Source organism: Populus alba, chromosome 18 (assembly GCF_005239225.2).
Source record: "Populus alba chromosome 18, ASM523922v2, whole genome shotgun sequence".
NCBI lineage: Eukaryota > Viridiplantae > Streptophyta > Magnoliopsida > Malpighiales > Salicaceae > Populus > Populus alba.
In genome coordinates this window covers 5,285,786-5,306,135 of record NC_133301.1, presented here as the reverse complement: position 1 = coordinate 5,306,135, position 20,350 = coordinate 5,285,786, and the positions used below count along the sequence as shown (strand labels likewise).

The window sequence follows — 20,350 nt, the reverse complement described above, 5'->3', positions numbered from 1 at the left end:
TGAAAAACAAATCAAAATAGATTATAAAGCTCAATTTCCAATTGATCTAATATTAAATGATAAAATTAAAAACAAATCAATTAAAAAAAAATACAAAAAAATAACTCGAGTCAACTCGGGTTTATCCATTAAGCTCTATTCTTGGATCATGAATAATGCTTTGTGAGGAGGGGTGCAACAAAACCCCCCTCTCTTTTAGTTTATAGTTAATAATAATCATACCCGAGCAAAAAGACCCTAAACCAATCTTGATGTTGGGGCACATGCATAATTAATGTAGGGGCATGAGAGACTAATAAGATGTGTAAGCAACTCTACACTAAACAAAGATAACTTTCTCATTGGTTCTTGCTTTGCTATGAGTTAACAATTTTTTTTAATTGTAAAAAAATGTTCAGAGGAGGAAAGAATTTTTTGGTGATGTTATTAAACCCAACCAAACGAATCAATCTTGAAATCTATTGACTCAACTGCTTGTCTAAATCAAGTTTTCAATTAAATTACGTAAGAGCTAACCTAACATGAATTAGTCAATTTTACAGGTCCAAATGCAACTTTGATGACCGATAAAAATATGATTTAACTTTTAATTTAAGATGATAACTTTTTTTTAAAATAGTGAGATGATGTCATATTGAATTGATCTTTGTCACCCTATAAATGGGATCATGGACTCCATTGGGTTTAATATCTTTTTTTTTTATAAAATATTTTTATTTAATTATATAATAAAAAATGGACGTTCGCAAAATTTAGCATCAACCCAAAAATAGATGTTTTAATGAAGATCATGATAACCCTATAAAAAAGTAGAAATAAATAAATAAATCATGAAGTATATTGAAGGATGAAATAAGAAAAATCAATTAAAAAAATTAAAGTACCAAAAACTAAACAAAAAAAACATATCGAGTTTAGTGGGTAAACCCATTAAATCCGTGAATCGAGTAACCTGAGTCAACACGTGAAGCCAACGAACTGGGTCATGGACTCCATTGGAATTAATAAGTTGTTGTTTTTTAAAAAATATTTTTTTATTTAACTATATGATAACAAAATAGACAATAACAAAATCGAGCACCAACCCAATATCGATATGTTTTTTTTGAAATCGTGATAACCTTACAAAAAGAGAAACAAAATAAATTATGAAACTTGATTTCTAATTATTCCAATTTCAAAGGATGAAATTAAAAAAAACTAATTAAAAAATATAGAGAAAAGTTAAATCCACCAAACTCGCGAATTAGGGCAACCCGACTTACCTCGCTAAACCTGTAACCTAAGTCATTGACCCCACACTAAATGTTAAAAAGTAGGCAATCACAAAATTGATCATCCACCCAATGCAGGGATGTTTATTGACATCACGATGACCTTATAAAAAGAAATAAATTATAAAGTCCAATTTCTAATCAATTCAATGTTAATTAATAAAATTAAAAAACAAACTTGAAAAAAAATCAATTAAGAAAATTAGGACTAAATCAATGGACTAAACTGAAAGAAGAAGCGAAAAGTTACAAATCTAAAAAAAATAAAATATTAGAATCGAGGACTGAATCAAAGAGATTTTAAGAGTTAAGAGGCTAAATTGAAAGAATGAGGCAAAAGTGCATGGCGCATGGGAAACACTCACCGGGGCATGAGGAAGGTTATTTGCTTTTGAGCGGTGAGTGAGCCTTCCTCCATATTCTGACAAGTTCTTCTTTGATGTCATAGGAATATTTGAAGTGTCTTTTCCCCTATAAAACAATGCATGTGGTAGTGTGACGACCGATGTAGCTTGACAACCCATTCTTCTTTCCTTTCTCTCTTATCTCTCTCCCTGCCAAGACGTCCTTGATTGGCTTATTCATTTCTCTCTTTTAGGCCTTAATGTTTTTCTATTCTTCAATTTTAGTCCATTAACTCTCAATTTTTAGAAAAATTAAAGAATTTTAACAATATCTCGCAAAAATAAGTATAAAACCAATGCTGGATATTTTTCAATCAATACCACCATAACCATATAATATATAAATTAAAATAAATTATTAAGTCTAAATCCCGACAAACACATAATACAAGCATCAAATTAAAATTGAAAAAAAATTTAATAACCAAATAAAAAAATTACCAAAGCACCAAAATAAATAAATTATAAAATACTACCTATTACAATAATAATTCACAATATTTATAGGTATAAGGAAACAATGCTTCCCCCCATCGTAATTATAGTATGTAATTAACTGAAATGAGGTAAACCTATTTGATAATTGAGAGTGTGTGGTCCTTATGAATTTCTAATCGAACCCCAAATTTTCAACCAACCAGGAAAGCGACCACGAAGAAAAAGCATGGCAATTTAAGTGATTTTAGTAGTTTTAGATAATCTTGTTATTGTATTATATCGTAGGCATTATATCATGTGTATTTGAACAGGAATATTAATTGATCTCGTATCTATAAAAATGTTTGACTAAAATCTTGAATAATTTTTTTTTTTTGGATTCGAGAAGACCCTATCTCTGAAAAACGTACTTTGTGGGCCTAGGTGAGTAAGTAAAATCATGGTTGTCCCAGGATCTTACAAGAAGTGCATGTTCTGACTCGAACTCGAGATTTACTATGCAAATCTTAAATTATTTACCACCATGCCACACTCCTTGAGAACTTGAATAATGTTTATAGCATTTTATTATTTTTTTCTCAACTATACATCACTTTTTAACTGTTTATTGATCGAAGTTCAAGTTAGAAAATTTATATCCTAAAAGTAAAGTCAAAGGTAATTGTTTTTTAACGACAATATATTTTATTTTCTTAATACATTTTGAATTTAGATTTTAGTTACTTTTTATTTTCAAAAAAACTTGTATTGTATCGTCTGATTTCATAGCTTTAACTAAAACTTATGATATGAGTTTTCTATTGGGTTAAGAAAAAAGAATTAACAATACACCCATGTAAAAAAATTGTTATTCAAAGTATTTAGTTGAGATTTCTTTCTCATTTTTCTTATTTTTTCAACTTGATCAATATTTTGATTTTTTTTATTTTTATTGACATAATCAACCCAATGCGAGTTTAATTCTTTTTAATAGATGTCAAAATCTTATTAGTTTAAACTTAAATACATATTATATTATATTGTATTGTATTAACTATAACTAAAATTAATCAATATTTCACTGTAGCGCGAAATACTATTCACTGTGAATTGCATTGTTCTATATTGTAGCACGGGTGGGTACTGTACATTGTAAATGCTTTCATTGTAGATTGCACTGTTGGTGGGGGCATGTGGGTAGGCTGCAATCTACAAAACCAAGCATCAGGCTGGAGGGGCATTGGGCAAACCCTTGCGCACATGTGGTGCTTGGGCTATGCCTCTGTGCTGGGCACACCTCAGCACACACGTGGTGCTTGGGCTCCTGCCTATGGGCTGGGCACTTCCAAGTGCACACGTGGTGCTTGAGCAGCGTTGGGTTAGGGACAAGTGGCATTTGAGTCATGGCTCCCGACTCAAGGGGAATGGGTTGGGCATCAGGACCCATGATCAATGGGTGTAGCGCAACAACCAAATTCTATTGGGTCCTTAATCAAAACTTAATGTTCATGGGTTTTAGAATTCTAAATATTATTATTTATTTTAGAAATATTATTATTTTTATTATAATTAATATTATTAATAAAATAATTAATAAATTTGAAAGAAAAATATTATTATTTATATTATAATTTTTTTATGGCATTTAAAAAAAAATAAAGAGTGAGCTCATGGCATAGTATTATTAAAAATATTCAACAATTCTAAGTATTAATATAAAAAATATTATAATTTGCGTTGTCAATATTATTATTTTTCTTAGAATACCAATTATTCATATCAAAGATATTATTATTTTTGTTATAATATTATTATTTTTATAATAATTCAAAGTTTTTTATATAAAAAATATTATTATTTGTGTTCTAAATATTCTTGGAATTAAAAATAGTATTATTTGTGTTATGAATATTATTAGTTTTACTATAATCAAAAGTATTAATATTTAAAATATTTTTTTGTGTTATAAATATTATTATTTTTATAACAATCAATATTATTAATAAAATAATTACTAAATTAGAAATAAATTATTCTTAATATTGAAAAAACAACTAAAGATTTGATTTGAAAGGTAAAAGTAAAAATTACAATTAGTATTATTATTATCATCATTAATAAATTTTATAAAATTGTTATTACTGTCAAAGAAAAACCACGTGGGGACTCGTGACGTTTGGGCTCCTGCCCGGGGGTGGGCGCACTCCCTGCATGCACGTGGCACTTGGACTCTTGCCTCAATGCTGGGCACACTCTTTGTGCGCATGTGGCGTTTGGGCTATGCCTTAGAGCTGGGCACATGATGTAGGACATGAGGAAGAGGCAGCTGGAAGTTAATATTGTTAGCTAGTTTAGCTGGAAATTAATACTGTTAGTTAGTTTATTTGATTAGTCTCAGTCCTGTTAGGATTCTATTTTTTATTTCGTTTAGTTGTCATTAGCTGTTAGTGTTGGAAACAAATCAAACTTGTTTGATATTAGTTCCCAATCCTTTTAGGACTTTATTTTCGTCTCTTTAAAAGCACAGAGGCAGGAAGGATGTTTTCATATTATTTTTCATTCATCAATAAAATTGTTCATTGAACACAACCTCTCTCGTGGATTCAAGATTATTTAGCTTCCGCTACGTCAAGTGGTATCAGAGCCTACGCTCTCAGCAAAATTTCTGATGGCACGCGATGATATTGGGAGTAATCGTTCGACTGACGATGATTAGTGAATAAGGGCCATAGAAACCGGGGTTGTTACTGCCTCCATCAATGACATACATCCACTATTCGATGGGGTTCCATTACTGCAGGCTCAACTTGAGGAGGTTCTTCAAAGATTAGAGGCGTTGTCCCCTAATGGCAACAGGATAGACGACCAAAGACGTGGAGGGGCAGATGAGATCACTCATGGCCCGGCGTCCTTGACCTGTAATCCCGAAAACATACCACAATACCAAAACACACAATCATTACCTGTGATGTCGTCAACAAATTCTCAAATTATTGAATATGGAGATCGGGTTCCAAGGAGAACCCAAGGTGACCGAGATTATAAACTCAATGTGGAGATACCAACCTTCAGAGGAACACAGAACGTGGATGAGTTTTTCTCTTGGATCAACGAGGTTGAAACGGGATTTGGGGTGATGGACTGCTTTGAAGATCGGAAACTCAAAGTGGTGGCCAATAAACTGAAAGGATCAGCCACAACTTATTGGAAGTATTTAAAAAATAAGCGAGTGCTAGACGGAAAACATCCAATTGCAACGTGGGAGAAGATGAAGAGCAAATTCATGAGCAAGTTCTTACCTCCTGATTATGAGCAACGTTTATATGTTCAATTACATAATTGCAAACAGGGGAATCAGACCGTGGAAGAATACATTGACGAGTTCATTCGATTAAATTCACGAAACTTGCTACCAAACAATGAAAACATGCAAATCGCATGGTTTAGAGGAGGTTTGAAACGGGACATACAAGACCAAATGAAGATGCTTAATACATTCACACTCAGACAAGCTTTTGATTTGGCACGAAAGGCTGAAGAACCAATCCGAGCACCATCTGTACGACCCAGGTTTACAAACCAGCAGTACCAAGCAGAGTGACACCCACAACTGAACCAACCAATGAGACAGTGGCGACTGAACATCGACCAAGGAGAGCTGCACCACAACTAGCACCGAACCCCTATGTTAGACCAACGCCCTCGCTATGTTACAGATGTCATCAACCAGGACACCGATCGAATCAATGTCTGCAAAGACCTGCTGTCCATTTTGCTGAAGGTGACTATGAAGTAGCAGGGGACGATGATCATGATACATAGGTGGTTGAAGGAATTGAGGAGGGAGAGGAGGATGATTTCGTTGGAATGGTGATGCGTCAACCATGTGATATTCAAGAAAAAAAAATAACAACATTAACTCAGCACAGCTCGGTAGAAAACCTGACAGCAGAACAATGTAGGAACGAAAAGTTCAATTGCATTGTTCAAAGGGTTTTCTTGACACCCAAAAAAGGACCAGAAATTTTGACTCGCCATCAAGTTTTTCAGATCAATGCTATTATCAATAGAGTGATAGTAGAGGTAGTAATCGACATAGGAAGTTCTGAGAACTTAGTGTCTAAAGAACTGGTTCGAAGGGTGAAGCTGACCACTGAGAAACACCCGCAACCCTATGGTTTACGTTGGATTCGAAAGGTGGAAGGCGCTGTTGATGTAGTCAATGAAGTGTGTAGGGTACCATTGTCAATTGGTAAGATTTACCAAGATGAAATTGTGTGTGATGTAGTGGTGATGGATGCTTGCCAGATTTTATTAGGAAGACCTTGGCAATACGATGTGGACATCAATTTCAAAGGAAGGGCCAATACCTATGAATTCTGGTGGAAAGGGAAACATATCATTTTGAAACCACCCATTTTGAAAACAGAGGCACGACAAGAGGAGGGAGGAAGTTTCTTAACCATAGCATCAAAACATGTGGCTGAGGAATGCAAAGCTTGTGCGTTACTAGCTCAAGAGGAGGATACGGGAGAGGAAGAAATACCTGAAAAGGTCCTCCCTTTAGTGATCAAATTTTTTGATCTGACACCTGCAGAGCTACCAATGGGTTTGCCACCAATGAGAGATATACAACATCATATAGATCTGATTCTAGGAGCCAGCTTACCAAACCTAGCACACTATAGAATGAGTCCCCAATAACACAAGATACTACAGGATCAAGTTGATGACTTGTTATGTAGAGGATACATCCAGGAGAGCAAGAGCCCGTGTGCAGTACCGGCATTACTAGTCCCCAAGAAAGATGGCACCTGGCGAATGTGTATCGACAGCCGAGCAATCAATAGGATCACCATCCGATACCGGCATCCAATACCCACTATCCAAGACATGATCGACCAATTGGGAGGAGCAAAAGTGTTCTCTAAAATCGATCTGCGAAGCGGGTACCATCAAATTCGGATTAGACCTGGAGATGAGTGGAAAACAACGTTCAAAACACGCGAAGGACTGTACGAGTGGTCCGTGATGCCGTTCGGTCTCTCCAACGCTCCAAGTACTTTTATGAGACTCATGAATCAAGTGCTGAGACCGTTCTCATGCAAATTTATCGTCCTTTACTTCGATGATATTCTTATTTACAGCCCTGATGAGGAGACACACTTGAGACACCTGAGGGAAGTGCTAATAGTACTGCGGAAAAATCACATGTACGTGAACAAGAAGAAGTGTAACTTCTTGCAAGACCGGCTAGTCTTCTTGGGGTTTGTCGTAGGAAAAGATGGGGTCCAAGTAGATGAGACCAAGGTCAAGGCAATTCACAAATGGTCAACCCTTTCAACGGTGGTAGACGTACGAATCTTCCATGGGTTAGCAACGTTCTACCGAAGGTTCATTCGAAACTTCAGCAGCTTGGCGGCACCATTGATCAAGTGCACAAAAAAAGGTGGTTTTCGTTAGGAAGAAGATCAAGAAACAAGTTTCACTATATTGAAAGAGAAACTAAGCACGACACCCGTCCTCGCGTTACCAGATTTTGACAAATTATTCGAGGTTGATTGTGATGCTTCAGGGAAAGGAATTGGAGTTGTGTTATCTCAAAAGGGCAGACCAGTGGAATTCTTTAGTGAGAAATTAAGTGATGCGAGACTGCGATGGACAACTTACGAGAAAGAATTTTACACCGTCTTTCGAGCTCTCATGCATTGGCAACATTACTTGATCCAAAAAGAATTCATGTTGTATAGTGATCATCAAGCTCTGAAATTCATCAACAACCGACATCACATGAACAATATGCATGCCCGCTGGATCACATTTATGCAGAAATTTACCTTCTCTTTAAAACACAAGGCTGGGCTGATGAACAAAGTCGCCGACGCATTGAGTAAACGAACCACACTGTTAGTAACGGTCGAAACTGAGATCACGGGTTTTGAAACTCTGAAGGACCAGTAAAACAATGACGAAGACTTCAAGGAAGTGTGGAACAAATGCAGCACCCACCAAAATGTGAGTGACTTCCTGGTACACGGTGGCTTCTTGTTTAAAGCCAATAAACTGTGCATTCCAAAGGGGTCCCTGTGAGAGAAAATCATTCGAGAACTTCATGGGGGTGGATTGGGCGGTCACATGGGACGTGACAAGAAAATCACAATGATCACCGACCGTTACTACTGGCCGCAGCTGAAGAGAGACGTGGGAAAAATCATCCAACACTGTCGAGTTTGTCAAGAAGCAAAAGGACATACCCAAAATACTGGTTTATACACTCCCCTGCCCATTCCGAAGACGATTTGGGAGGATTTATCAATGGATTTCATGCTTGGATTACCACGAACTCAGAGGGGAAATGATTCCATCATGGTGATGGTCGACCGGTTTTCCAAAATCGCACATTTCATCGCCTGTAAAAAGACTGCAGATGCAAGCCATGTTGCTGACTTATTCTTTCGCGAAGTAGTGCGCTTACATGGAGTTCCAAAGACCATCACATCAGATCGTGATGTCAAGTTCGTAAGCCATTTCTGGAGGACTTTGTGGAAGAAATTTGACAGCAAACTGCAGTTCAGCAGTGCGTTCCATCCGCAAACGGACGACAAATGGAGGTGGTGAACCGTACTCTGGGAAACATGTTACAATGCATCAGTGGAGAAAAACCAAAATGATGGGACCTGGACTTGGCTCAAGCAGAATTTGCATACAACAGTATGACCAATCATTCGACAGGAAAACCTCCTTTCGAGGTCGTATATACTCAGCAACCAAAACATGTGTTGGATTTGGTCACATTACCAATCCAACCAAAGGTCAGTAAAGCTGGGGAAAATCTAGTTGAAAGGGTTTAACAACTACATTCGGAGGTGCGGGCTAGCTTGGAAACTGCTAATGCTGCTTACAAATCTGCCGCAGACCAACATCGGCGCAAGAAAGAGTTCACAGAGGGAGATTTGGTAATGGCCCACCTGTGAAAAAATCAGTTCCCTGGAATTCGAACTAAGCTCCAAAAACGAAAATATGGACCTTTCAGAGTCACCAAGAAAATTAATGACAATGCCTATATCTTACAGCTACCAAATGATTGGAACATCTCCAATACTTTCAATGTCGCCGATCTGTCGGAATACCATGAGGACGTGCTTTTGTATTCGGATAACTCGGGACGAGTTTGTTTCCAAGAAGAGGAGATTGATGTAGGACATGAGGAAGAGGCAGTTGGAAGTTAATACTGTTAGCTAGTTTAGCTGGAAGTTAATACTGTTAGTTAGTTTATTTGATTAGTCTCAGTCCTGTTAGGATTCTATTTTCTATTTCGTTTAGTTGTCATTAGCTGTTAGTGTTGGAAACAAATCAAACTTGTTTGCTATTAGTTCTCAATCATTTTAGGACTCTATTTTCATCTCTTTAAAAGCACAGAGGTAGGAAGGATGTTTTCATATTATTTTTCATTCATCAATAAAATTGTTCATTGAACACAACCTCTCTCGTGGATTCGAGATTATTTAGCTTCCGCTACGTTAGGACATCCCACCGCATACATGGCGCTTCGACTCATGCCTCGATTGGGGGCACACCCATGTGTACACGTGGCATTGAGCTATTGCCTCGGCACATCTCTTGTGCACACATGGTGCTTGGGCTCGTGCTTCGGTTGTGGGCACACTCTTGGGCTCCCGCGTCTGTGTTGGGCACACCTCTTCTCACTAGTGATCTCAAGAGCAAAATAAACAAATGACACTTGCTTCTAGTTCTCGTGGCTGATCTATGTACCGAACACATCGCATGGCTAATTTTACGTCAGCAGCAATCTGGGTTCATATGTGGTTGATGCAACTTGCATGCGTTAACAGTTAGGATGGAAATCTGACTTGGTTAACTGGAGTTGCATGTTAAGAAATATGAAAATATAAAGCCACAAACTGTCTTCTGTACTAACTTTTGCAAAAGTATTTTTGAATGAAATGCATGCACGATAATTAGAAGATCCAGATGGCTATGTGCATGCTTTAATTTTGAAGCCTCGTCTCTTTTTCTGTAAAATCAACATGCAAAGAAAAGGAGGTTCTGTATACACAAAAACAGAAGTCCACAACGAAAGAAAAAAGCATAAGACAGCATGTAAAGCTAAAAAAACTATCAAGTGTCCGACAGACAACTGGTGACAAATCAAGGAACCCCACCAAGACGAGAAAAAAAAAAAAAAAAAACAAAGAAAAGAGACGACGAAGAACCTGGCAATGAAAGAACTATAAAAAGTAAAAAAATATCCCCAGTAAGGCGAGCCAAAAGCTATTCCTCTAAAACAGTATGGGAAAACACAGAGCTTGAGATGGATAGCTGACTCTTTTATAACAGCAGCTTGTGAGGTATTTTGGTTATTTTTTTATTTGAAAATATATTAAAATAAATTTTTGATATTAATATTTTAAAATGATATAAAAATATTAAAAAAATAATTTAAAATAAATAATATATAAAAAATAAAAATAATATATTTTTTTTAAATCACTTTAGAAACACAAACAAATGCTTACTCTAGGTATATGAATCTTCTTCATTCTTGTCCCACTTGCCGGCCCCTCCCTCGTTACAAACGGACAACTCTCTCCTCCCAGAATACGAGGACATTTCTAAAACCTCTTTGAATGGGATCAGTTGGTCTTTTGGCTTCTTGAGAGTTTTTGTTTTTGCTTTTCACCTGTGAAAGTAGCTAATGACCTTTTTGTTTGGAAGCTTTAGATACATCCATGCATCCATGCAAAAACTATCCAACGCCCTCGGGTTTTGTATTTCAGAGCCTGCTTCATGCTCCCTTGAAAATGCCCTGCCCTGAGACTGAGAGTACAAGTCTTATGAATATTTTTGTTTTTAAAAAAAGTATATTTCGGTGTGCAGTAAAATAAATACATAAATTAAATCACAGCGTAGCATTGTTAGTTGTGAATTTTTTTACAACATCCTCAGAAGTCAGAACCCTGCTTCTACTCCTGTTTCGCACTTCCGCTCTTCCAGTTCAACCAAACACGGTGGCTCTCCACCAAATCAAATGCCACTCTTCTCCCACCGCTACATCTCATCCTCTCCTCCGCCATCCCAACCACCAACAATCCCAAAACCTCAAAACCCAACTTTATCCCTCCCTCAACCCGTTGCCCTCTACCTTTTCTAGTGTTTTCACTGATATCTCTTCTCACTGGCCTTTCTGGGATCGCTATCTCAGATCTGCAGGCTCAAACCTGTTCCAGTTTTTCGTTGTGGCAAATCTGAGGACACTTTTCGAGCATTTTATTCTGGTTCGGGTAGACGGAGCATTGATTGACAGGCCTAAACTTCTTGGGTTTGTTGGGACTCAAACCGGGTTTGAATCCGGTGATCGCCGGGCTGCACTTAGAAGTACTTGGTTTCCTTGTGACCCAGATGGACTTTTGAGGTCGACCATGACTTTTGCGTAGAAAGTCGAGAGCTTTGAGAGGTATTTTTTTTTTTATCAAGAACAGTGATGATGATCTATTAATAAATATGCTATTCTGTTTTGTTTTGGAGTCTTGCTGTATAAAGTAATCCTATAAAAATGAGTAATTGTATTTTAAGTTGAGGAAATTACTCTGTTTAAGCCATGTAGATTGCATTTCATAATAATCAAAATCTGAATTTTATTAAATGGAAATCGCATCCTCATCTCATTACAATTCGTGAAGAACCAAATGGGGGCCATGAATTAATGGGAGGAGAAATGAATACCATGCCTCTCTCTGTTACTGTACATTCTAGTAAAGTTGTACTTCTATAATTTCATGTCTAGAGGAACTTGGCTGGCAATGATGTCACTGATAATCCCAGCTCTATGTGATCTTCAATTGGAAGGTCCAGGAGTATATGTTATCATCTTATGTCCAAGCCTATAACATTGTACGAAAAGATATTTCATTTTATGTTATAGGCTCAGAAATAATGTCATTGATAATCCCAGCTCGATGAGATCTTCAAATACAAGGTCTAGGAATTCTTTCTGAGCCTATAACATTGTTTGAGTACACCGTATTTCATTTTACTCTTAAAATATGGAGCGTTGAGAGGAAATTTCCGGCAATGATGTCATTGATAATCCCAGCTCTATGAGATCTTCAATTGGAAGGTCCAGGAATAGATGTTATCCATTTCTTTCTGAGTCTATAACATTGTTCTAGTAAGATGTTTCATTTTATTTTCATAATTGTAAATCTTGAGGATCTGGCTATGCTGACTATTGATCATCTCAGCTTTATGAGATTTTCAATTTGAAGGTCTAGTAATAGATGTTTATTATTTTTTCTCTCAGCTTGTAACATTGTTTGACTAAAATATTTTGGTTTACTTTTATATTTTTAAGTTTTGAGTAACTTACTGGCAATGATGTCATTGATAATCCCAGCTCTATGAGATCTTCAATTGGAAGGTCTGGGAATAGATGTTATCGACTTCTGTCTGAGCCTCTAACACTGTTTGTATAAGATTTTTTGTTTTGCTTTTGAGATTTTGAGTCTTGAGGAGCCTCCTGATGATAATACTCTATGAGATCTTCAATTGGAAGGTCTAATCATAGATTATATTTGCTCTGTGATCCTGTAACATTGTTCAACTAAAATATATCGTTGTAGAAACTTGCTGGCAATGATGACCAATGATAATCCCAGCTCTATGAGATCTTCATTTGGAAGGTCAAGGACTACATGTGATCAATTTCTATCTGAGCCGATAACATCGTTTGAATAAGATCATTATTTTTCTTACTCAAATATAATTTGGTTATATTGTTTCTTCATCTATTTCTCCCTTAGTTTCTTTTATTCTGCTGTGACTCTTTGCCTTAAAAATTGGTTTCTTACGAACTGATCATATTGAAAAGGCCAAGTTCACTACTGCTCCATGGCAAGTTGGAGCAAGCTACTGGTTTATCATTTAGGTTCGTAATAGCACGTTCAAAAGATGCAAAGAAAATGGCCCTGCTTGAGAAAGAGGTGGATAAGTACAAAGATTTCATGTTCATAGATGTTGAGGAAGGATATCTAAAGCTCCCATACAAAGCATAACAGTTCCTTTTTCCACCTTAAGTTTTCTAATACCTTTCTTCTGTCATTAGGTTGGCCTATTTCAAAACAGCCTTTCAGCTTTTTGAAGCAGATTATTATGTCAAAGCTGATGATGATTTCTATTTGCGTCCAGGTATATAGTAGCATATGTAATGATTTATTAGTGAGATAACTGCGATTAATTAACATTGATATTTCTGCTATGTTAGATTGCCTTGCAACTCTTCTTGCTAAGGAAATAATCCATTCACTAACTTATATCTGATGCATGAAGAAAGGACCAGTTATCACTGACCCTCATAAGAAATGGTACCCAGATATTGCATATTATTTTTACTGTTGGATTTGTGATTATTTTGTACAGTTTTTTGTTATGAGCTCTTGCTGGTTACGTGATTTAGGTAATTTACAATTTCAGGTATGAGAAATCTGGACATCTGATTGGAAAAGAGTACTTCTTGCATGTTTATGGACCCATATATGTTTTTCTGCAGAGGTTATGGCTTCATTGGCTGCTGCTAGAAGTAACAGGTCTGTCATTTACATGGAACTTGTTTCCATTGATTTGTTGTGTTCATCATCTATATATCCAGTCAGCGATCTTAATAATGTGCACTTCTAATAATCTGCTCTTGCATGGTAACCTATGAAAAACTTTGGATGTAATTTTCAGCAGACCTCAGCATACTTTTCTTTAATTAATCAGTTGATGGCTTTCCTTGATAATTATCATGACGTAATTGAAAATCAAGGAATCATGAGAGGCTTGATGTTGCGCAACAAATGGATGTTTGCAAATTTAGGACGAAAGAGACAAATCAAATTTCTGTTTTGATTTAGGCCCTCTATATTCTTTACTCTTTCTATTGAAACCATGCGAGTCCATTTGATGAGTGTGGAGCAGCCATAAAGAGTACACGTGAATAACATTGTTATTATACAGGTGGCCGCAGATATAAATAGTGGTGAAGTTGCTCGCAGGATGGAGGGATATAGTGGAGATGATCTAACTAACGTTTACAGAGATGCTTCTCTAAATGGGAGGAGGCGAAAGATAGTGGGCAAGGAACGAGATGAAACTAAGAACGTTTAAGGATGAGATTTCAAATGATCCTGTTGCATTGTGTGATTTTGAAGAAGCCTTGTTGAGTTAAATTTTATTTTTCACCTGAAATTATATTTGATTGCTTTCAGAAAGGCTACTTTTGAACATGCTGTGTCAGTATATTCATTTGGTGTTTATACGGAGAACAAACAAAATATCATTTTCAGGCTATTATTATTCATCTGGTGATCGAAATCATGTGCTTGTGTAAGATATTGGGGAAGACATTGATTCTTCTTGGGGTACTTCAATGGACGTGTCCAATTGGATCCTTGTAAATTTGAAAAATCAATCTGATAAATTCAAGTTTAAAAGGCCTAAAAAAACCTTCCAAGGCTGCAAACCCAACTGTCTCAGACAATATATTTAGTCCCAGGTTTTATGGGTCTAGCTCAGAGGAAGAGTTCAGCGAGGTCAATCATAAATTCATTAAAAAATAATCGATTTCTTTTAATAACATTTTCAAGTCATTCTAGGAATTAGCTATCCGCGACTAGAAAAAATAAATTAAATTATCAAAATTAAAAAATTAACTAATTGTTAAAAATATAAACCTTATTTTCAAGCTATTTATTTTTTAGTTTTTAGAATATTATCACAATCGATTGCTGAATTTATAGCATTTCTCTAAATTACATATAATTATATTGTTTAGATTTATTAACTTATCTAGTTCTTAAGGCTGCTATTAAATTATATTACCAGTACGGATATTGTGGTTGTTTAATGATTAAAGTTAGCGGATCGGTTAACTGATTAATATTAAAAAAAGATAGATATTCAGAATATAAATTGACGTATCATTTCAATGATTCATTTTGATTTTTGTTGGTGGATATTTACCTGAGACCAAGATTTTTCTCTTGATAAGTTTCAAATTTATTTAATTTAACTTGATTGTTCTATTTTGTTTATCATAGCATGGTCTAGATAACCTCAAAATCTCTCAACTTTGAATCATCTAGCATAAATACCTGAATTAGATTTTTCTCGTGGATCGACACCTTATTTGCTTTATACTATCTTGTTTGTCTAAGTTAGGGTAATTAATTTATGTGATCGTGACATCGCAACATCTTGACTGTGAATTTCTTCAATTTAGCCCCTAAATGACACTAAACTTTTAATTTTCTTGCAAGTTTATCCCTAATTTGAACCAATTAACTTTATAAAAATTAAGTTTGGTCCTCGAAAATTCCAATATTCTCAATTAAGCTTAAATTAGGCTTCCAAACTTAATTGTTCATTAATTAAGTCCCTAATAAAAATTAATTTGACCCATTTAAAGTATAATTAATTCATTGCACTTAATTAAATCCTTTAATTTGACCCAAATTAATTCTTAAAAATAATTAAATCCTCTTGCTATTATTATTATTATTATTATTATTATTATTATTATTATTATTTATTTTGAAAGAAAAAAGGGTAAATTTTGAGGAATAATCCAAAAATGAGTTATGACAATTATAACTGCTTTATAATTTTTTTTGCAAAGTATTTTTATCCCGTGAATTTTATCTTTACTCTAGATTCATTAATCTAATATTATATTAATATTAAAAATAAATTAACAGGGTAAAAGATGTTTTGGTTAATACAAGTGGAATATGTAGGTTCAAAATGGTTTTTGTGGAGTTTAAAGCATAGTTTTGAAACCCGACCCGTTCATTGACCCGGTCGATCCTCTGGGTCACGGGTCAGGTGGGTTGACCCGGGTTAACCCGGGTCAACCCAAAAAAAACCTATATATAAAAAAAAACCTATAATATGGTTGCAATATAAAAGAACTGTTTTGCATGTGATTAAGCTTCTGCAAATTTCTTCATTTTTACTATTTGTTCTCCCGTGGTATTAAGTTTCCACCACATCATCATTGTTTCTCTCTGTGTGTTTGGGCAAAGAGCTTTACTTTTCTAGGATTTTATAGTTATGTGCTTGATTTCCATATTTTCATCACCAAACCTTTGATCAGGAACCACTCACTCTGCTCTGAATTTCAATTAGGTGAACAAGGGAACTGCAAGCGCAGGTAAAATATTGGCTGGTGCATTGAAAGACAATAAACGTGCTGTTTTATACGGAGAACCCACATTTGGGAAAGGGTAATCACTTCTGCTTCTACAACATCTATGAACTATACCATCTGTGCCTAACCCGCGTGTTAATCTTGTTCCACAGCAAGATTCAATCAGTTTTTCAGCTATCTGATGGTCCCGGCTTGGCTGTTACAGTCGCTCGGTATGAGACACCTGCTCATACAGGTATTGATAAGGTTCGTCGCGATTCTTTATGACGGCATCTCTCTCCCCCATTCTTGGTGTGATTCCAGACCATCCACCATATGACAGGGAAAGTAAAAAAAAAGGTGGCCGGGTCTCATCCGGGTTTGGCCGGGTGGACCGGGTCTTGGGTCGACCCACCGGGTCAACCGGGTTTGACCGGGCCAATTCCCAAACGGGTTTTGGCCTCCACCCGGACCGGTTCCATGCCCGGGTCGGCCGGGTCCCGGGTCGACCCGCCGGGCCGGTCCGGGTTTAAAAACTATGGTTTAAAGTGTTTGAATTTAGTTGAACATGTGATTTCAAGAATTGTCAGGTAATAAGGCTGAGGTTTTGTAAAATTCCAAGGTTTAAAATATTAGCCTAGAGGGAAAATATTTGATGTTGTTACATTTGGATCAGGATGGAAGAATCCATTTTCAATAATTAAAACATTATGAAAATTATTTTTGATTCAAATTTTTCTTTTGAATTTTTTTAAGATAAATCTATTTGGGAACATGAAGATTTGTATTTTAAAAAGGTTGAAGCAGGGGTTTTTTAGATGAAGAACATGCTTTGGATTTTGAAATTACTTAAGAGGAATTATTTTCCTACAATGATTGTTGGCTTATATTTTGTAAAGCTGAAAGTAATTTTGAGGGTTTGGATAAGGATTCTACATAATTTTATATTTGCGAAGAATGTTATGTCTCCTCATCTTTAGTCACTGCTTCATACCAAGATTTAATTGATTTTGCATAAGAAATAATTGTAGTAAGAGTTTTATAGGGTTTTGAGATTTTGGAGAATCTGGATTTTGTTGAGGGGCTTTGCCTTTGGACTTGGGTGACACTAGGATCTATTTTGAAGGAATTCTCTTGTTAGAAAATTAAAGATACAATTTTTATCTCTTTTTATAAATTATATATCAAAATCAAATATATTAAGTATAGCTTTTCATAGAGAAAAAAATCTGTTTTGATGCAATGTTTTAAACATCTTTATGTAAAACCTCTTTTTACTGATTTGAAATCAATTCGTACAAGAAAATTTTTATTTAATAAATCACTTGGGAATTTTGTAATGCATAACATAATAAAAAGTTCTTTTTTGATAGTAGAATAATTCTTTTGATAATCTTTTCAGTGTGCAGATGTAAATTAAAGAAGTTATTCTTTGTTATTTTGCACTTGTTTAAGAATAACCCCTTACTCTAACTCAACAGCATCTATGTCCATCATTTTGGGAGTTAAGTGATTGACAATATTTAAGTAAGGAATTTCTTGGACCTGTTTTTTAATCTGTCAATTAATTCTTATGTTTTCATCAGACCATAGAATACGATTCTTTCTCAACCTATCATGTAAGGGTTTTGTTATTATGCTTAAATTAGGGTGGAAGTCTAAAACATAATTAAGACTTTCTAAAAACTTTTATTGCTGAGTTTTGTCTAGAATTTTGTTAAGGAACTTACTAGAAAATGTAAGGGATCTCTTAATAGGTTGATAGTTTCTTGGAAAATGTTATTACCAAGAAAATGAACACGAGTTTTGAAAAGATAAATATTTAATTTTGAAACAATTAAACCATTATGTTTTGCAACATAAAAGAATGTTGGTAAATGTTTAAAATATTGTTATATGGAATTGGAAAATATAAGAACATCATCAATATAAACTATGCATAATTTTGAATATAAATTAAAAATATCATACATAATCCTTTGAAATTCCGAGGGAGTATTTTATAAACCGAATGATATAAAATTCTACTCATATGAACCAAAAGGAATTGTGAATGCAATTTTGTAATGGTTTTTTGGATGAATTCAGATTTGCCAAAATCTTGACTTTATATCAAACTTTGAAAATATAAATGTAGAGTGTAATTTTTGTAACAAATCTTTTTTGTTTGGAATTAGATACCTGATCCATTTTAAAGCTTTGTTCAAAGGTTTGTAATTTATAACAAACATTGATGTGCCTAATTCAATTTCAAAATTTTTGTTAACATAAAAAGTTGCATATGACCAAGGTGACTTAGACTTTTGTATAAGACCTTTAGACTCTAAATTCTGAATTTTAAGTCTACAATGTTGTTTTAATTCAACATTCATCTAAATTGGTCTTACTTTTGTAGGTATTTGTTTTTCATTAAAACTTTTATCATATGAAAGGTTAACAACATATTATTTTCTCTTCCAAAAAGCATTTGGTAAATTAGAACAATTTGTTTTTCAATTTTGTTTTGAAAATCTGATTTTTTTTTTTTTTGTAAAACAGGACTTTGCAACTTATTTTCATTTTGTTTTTGTAAAAATCATTGTGTTTAAGATGCATGAGATGAATATGGTTTCCTTGGATTAGTGCATTGATATGATTAGTATGAATAAAACATGCTTTGATCAAATTTAAATTCCTAGTCTTTGGTTTTTCTAAGAAAGGAAAAACAAGTTTCAAACAATTGTTTTTTGAAATAATACTTTTATGAGAAGTTTTGTAAAGAATAATCATGTCAATAAAAAGAGTGCCAAGAATAATAATATGATTAATATCATTTGTAATAACAAAGAAATTTTAAAGATAAAATCCATTATTAAAAACTGATGCTTGAGTTTTGTATTCAATAACTAATTTAGTATTATTTGTTGCGTAAAGTTTTTCAGAAGTGTTTTGTAGAAATCATTTTGAACTATTTCATCTTTAATAGAATTCAAATTTGCACCTATATCAAACAAGATAATAGTGTTTATTTTCAATTCATTTGAAAAGATCAACGTCATTTTTATGATATACTTTTTTGAAGTAATTTAAATTAAAACATGCAAAAAATCTTCAAGAACTTACTGAATATTTGACAATGCATGACTGTCTAGGGTTTGTTATTCTGATTCTAGTTCAGAATCAAACTGGCTCTCTAACTTTGTAATAAGCTGTTGTAAAATAATAGAGTATTTTTATTAGGTTTGTTTGAGGTTTTGTAGTTTAGTCTTAAAGGTTTTGATTTCAAATTATAATTCTGGATAGTAGCAACGTGTTTAGATTTCTTTTTCTTGTTAAGGATTTTGGTAAGGTCATATATATTTGTGCTGGTTAATGGTAACAACACTTTTTTATAACAGGTTGTTGTGTTTTTGGTTTCAAAATTACTCATGAGTTTGTCTAGATAGGTTGTTTTTTTTTTTTTTTTTTTTTTTTTTTATAATTGAGGATCATCAAGATTTTTGATAGCTTCCAGAATAAATTCTTGATCTTTGAATAAGACATTAATTTGTTTTGAAGTGGTATGGGTTGAATTTTCTAAATCAAAACTAGATATTGCTAACTCATCTATTTGGAAGGGTTCTTCAGAAGTATTGGAAGAGTTTGTCTCAAAATCAATGACTTTAATCAAAAGGATTTGGATATGATAAGTGACTTTTTTTTATCTAATTGAAGTTCATGGAGTTTGGTATTTACTTATCAAAACTTAGAGATATGACCTTTTTGGCTACATTTATAATAGGTAATGACTTTAAGGTCAAATTTGGGTTTGGGTTTTTACTGAGAAGGTTTTGTGGGTTTTAATTGGTCGTTTTATAGTAAAGCTTAATTTTGGTATAAATTTTTTTTCTGTATTTGTGGGCTGATTTTTTATGAGGTAGTTTATTGAGTTTTGTATTGGGTTTGGAACAGTTTCCACTACAAATTGTCTTTTTTATAGATAAGTCAAATTGTTGAAAAAAAAAACTATCTAGTTCCTATTTAGATCTTCTCATCTCCCATGTAAGGTGTTTTTGGAGTTTAAAGTCTTGATATATCTAAAGACCTCCCTT

The 20,350-nt window shown here is 34.4% G+C and overlaps 1 long non-coding RNA gene and 4 other non-coding genes across 8 annotated transcripts; all 5 read left to right on the top strand.

Annotated features, from left to right (window-relative positions):
* The first annotated feature begins 10,660 nt into the window (after window positions 1-10,660).
* Window positions 10,661-14,595, top strand: LOC118046044 (uncharacterized). 4 transcript variants are annotated; one of them, XR_012168637.1, is made up of 6 exons: window positions 10,661-11,570; window positions 12,736-13,095; window positions 13,218-13,300; window positions 13,377-13,476; window positions 13,569-13,698; window positions 14,111-14,595. It is a non-coding gene; the product is annotated as an uncharacterized lncRNA (long non-coding RNA). The 4 variants fall into 4 exon arrangements; XR_012168636.1 differs by having other exon boundaries at window positions 13,586-13,698; window positions 14,111-14,593; XR_012168634.1 differs by having other exon boundaries at window positions 13,377-13,698; window positions 14,111-14,594.
* LOC118046052 (small nucleolar RNA snoR69Y) lies at window positions 11,907-12,003 on the top strand. The gene has a single exon (XR_004687073.1). It is a non-coding gene; the product is annotated as a small nucleolar RNA snoR69Y (small nucleolar RNA).
* Window positions 12,180-12,274, top strand: LOC118046050 (small nucleolar RNA snoR69Y). The gene has a single exon (XR_004687071.1). It is a non-coding gene; the product is annotated as a small nucleolar RNA snoR69Y (small nucleolar RNA).
* LOC118046051 (small nucleolar RNA snoR69Y) lies at window positions 12,480-12,574 on the top strand. Its single transcript, XR_004687072.1, has one exon. It is a non-coding gene; the product is annotated as a small nucleolar RNA snoR69Y (small nucleolar RNA).
* Window positions 12,741-12,838, top strand: LOC118046047 (small nucleolar RNA snoR69Y). The gene has a single exon (XR_004687070.1). It is a non-coding gene; the product is annotated as a small nucleolar RNA snoR69Y (small nucleolar RNA).
* Window positions 14,596-20,350: the final 5,755 nt, after the last annotated feature.